General features: G+C 40.5%; 1 pseudogene across 1 annotated transcript; it reads left to right on the top strand.

Annotated features, from left to right (window-relative positions):
- Nucleotides 1-298: 298 nt before the first annotated feature.
- Nucleotides 299-2,398, top strand: LOC307149296 (putative nuclease HARBI1; annotated as a pseudogene). The gene is made up of 2 exons: nt 299-448; nt 1,589-2,398. The product of its transcript is annotated as a putative nuclease HARBI1 (transcript).
- Nucleotides 2,399-3,342: the final 944 nt, after the last annotated feature.

The raw sequence follows: 3,342 nt of genomic DNA, 5'->3' as shown, positions 1-3,342 counted from the left end.
TTTTTCTTTTTGTTGGTATCCTTAGCAGAATTAAAACTTCCCACTATTGTTCCATAATGGCACCGAACACCCTCTAGTAGTGCATTGGTTTCAGCAGCAGTGAAGTTACAGCTTCTTGAGTCCATGGTTCTGTTGCTTTACTATAGTGAACATTGTTCATCAATTATAGGCCTTGGGTCCAATTGCCTCAATTGAACACAAGCCAAAACTAATCAGTTGTAATAGGTGTGTTTGAAAAGACCAACTACACAGCCATATAAATCAGCCTTTCTCAGAGGATTCACAGAGAGACAGTGAAATGGCAGGTGTTGTCCACCGCCACCACCACTTTGCCAGGAGAGGATACCGTCAAAGGGTGTATGTTGAACGTACCAAGCCACTGGAGCAATACACCACTGAGGAGCTGTATGTCCGGTTTCGCTTTGGGAAGGCTGATATAGAGTACCTTGTGAACCTTCTCAGGCCAAAACTTCAACACAGAACCCAAAGGAGTCACGGTCTGTCTGTGGAAGACCAGTGCCCGGTTGCATAAAGCACCTTAAGTGTAATTTTCCCTTAAGTTCGCCCTTATGTTTCCCTTAAACCTAAGGGTGTTGCAGAAAAAAACCCTTAAGTGTTACTTAAGGGTTTCTTTAAGTGAAACGTCATAAACATTTAGAATTTCCCTTAAATGCTGTTTTTTCACTTAAATAATCCCTTAAAAAGCGTTAAGTGTTGCATAAAACCCCTTAACGGTCATTTCCCTAAGTATAACTTAAGGTTTGGAAATCGTAACCTTAAGAGTAACGCGGACAAAAATAAGACGATATGGCTGAATTTATGGAACCAGCTGAAGATCATTATGTGCCAAGAAGAATTTTTAGGGATAGGGAGAACCCTTTGGACCATTTTAGCGATGAAAAATTGTTGCTAGAATACCGATTTGATCGACGCGCAATATTTGCGCAATACATCGCTAACAAACTAACTTAGAGAGCGACCTTGACCATGTCACACATCGCAACCACTCTTTACCTGCGGTGTTACAACTGCTTATAGCACTGCGTTTTTTTGCAACTGGGAGTTTTCAGTAGTGGGATATGTTTTACACGTGCATAAATCGGCTACCATTCAATAAATGTAGGCTACAATTAGTGTGTATCGGATTTTCAGGTGATATTCTCAATTCATTCAGTTAACGGACGCTCTGAGACAAGTGTTCAGACTGCAGACTTATAGCAACGATTATATTTAATTGTACAGTACAGTCATAACATAACGTACAGACATTATCTTAATTCCATAATGTCCTTAAACATAACAATATTGCTGGCCATAAACTGAGAAAGTGCGCGTCCAGTGTGTGATACAGTTGTCCTAGACGCGACGCGGCGTGTTAGTGTTTTGCGTATCTATGGCAACAACAGACTTTTATAACGTGAATCCAGGATCGCTGTCGTGAAACACTTAAATGTTTCCCTTACCTAAGAGAACCGTTTAAGAGATTATATGCAACACCCTTAAGTTATTCTCTTAGGTAAGGGGAAATCGCCCCTTAAGTATCATACTTAAGGGAAAAACTTAAGGTGCTTTATGCAACCGGGCACAGATCCTCATTGCTCTCTGATTTTATGCATGTGGGACTTTCTATCAAGTTGTTGGTGACTATATGGGAGTGGTGAAATCAGCTGTGTGTGATGTGGTGAGAGATGTGTCAATCGCACTGGCCAGCCTGGTCAATGAATTTGTTTCTTTTCCAAAGGACAACCAGATTGCCCAGGCCAAGCGCAGCTTTTTTCTTTTGGGGAATATGCCCAATACTATTGGAGCAATCGACTGCACACATGTGCATATACAAGCACCTCGTGAGAATGAATGGGAGTTTATAAACAGAAAGGGGAGGCACAGCATCAATGTCCAACTTGTGTGTGATGCTGACCTCATCATCACCAACTGCGTTGTCAAGTGGCCTGGGTCTGTCCATGATGCACGCATCCTGAGGGAGAGCGCTCTATATAGAGACCTCCAAGCCAACCGACCGGATGGCATAATATTAGGAGACAGTGCCTACCCACTCCTACCATGGCTGATGACTCCTTTTCTAACAGCAAATACACCGGCGCAAGCACGCTTCAACACTGCTCATTGCAGAGCAAGATGTGCAATTGAGCGTTTAAATGGAGTTCTTAAGAGGCGCTTTGCATGCCTTAACTACCTGAGAGCGGAACCACAGAAAGCATGCAACATAACCCTTGCCTGTATTGTCCTGCACAACATCGCTACTAAGCGCAATGTCCCTCTCTGTGCTGACAATGATGCACCTGAGCCCCTTGGAGACCCTAACCAACCTCCTGCATTCTGCCAGAACGAGCAAACAGGACGTGCAACAAGGGACGCAATAGTTAGACACTATTTCTGATTTGGATTTGTTTTGGATTTCAAATTGCCATTCTTTGCATTTTTTTGGTTATTCTGTAATCATTGCATGCATCACTAATAAATATTCTAAAAACAAAAATATTTTCGATTGTGATGAATATATATATCAATTAGTGACAGAATAAAATTTATTGTTTTTGGTCAATTTTGACAGCTTTTTTGACAGCAGGGGGATTATTTTATGAGGCCAAACTCTTTCTACTTTGCTGTAGGCCTATACTGAAAGGCTGAATACGTTAAAGCCTACCTAATCACTGTAGCCTGACGGATGAACAAATAAAATTAAAACCTTATGAATAAATAGGATATCTTGTAAGATACTGCATGATCCAAATATAGTATTATTTGATACATTTTTAAAGTTTTCATTACATTTTGGGCATGAAATCCACGCTGAATCCACCCTTCTGATGGGATCAGTTTAATCCAGATTTTTTGGATCAAAGTGATCCAAATCCTACAAAAAAGTTCAGAAAAACCCAAACTAAAGGTTTGATCCGGATCAAAACCAAGATTGGATTACGTGATCTAATTCGATTATGTAATCCGTTTTTTCTTTTGAAAAACCCATTTTCAAGATTTGATCCAATCCGTTATCCAAAATCCTAGTGGATTACTTTTGAAAAACCGGGCCCTGGGGATGTCCCTATCCCCACCAATTTCAAAATCAAACCTACGCTCTTTCCACCCATGCAGTGGGCTGGCCCTGAGACAGATTAACTTACTTTTATGAAGCTGAATTCTATTTTAGAGATAAGAAATTAAATTAATTTATTAAATAAATAAATTAAATAATTCCCCCGTCTACCTGCGCCAGATATCAACAACGCAACTGGGTTGTAGGTTGCCAGGTTGAGGAGCTCACAAATGGGTTGAAAATTGTATGATATGTATTATGTGAGTAGGATGTGTAATGATATTAGC

The sequence above is a fragment of the Squalius cephalus genome (assembly GCF_949319135.1).
Source record: "Squalius cephalus genome assembly, chromosome: 2".
NCBI classification, from domain to species: Eukaryota; Metazoa; Chordata; class Actinopteri; order Cypriniformes; family Leuciscidae; genus Squalius; species Squalius cephalus.
Note: the sequence above shows the minus strand (reverse complement) of the source record. Positions and strands in the feature narration are given on the sequence as shown.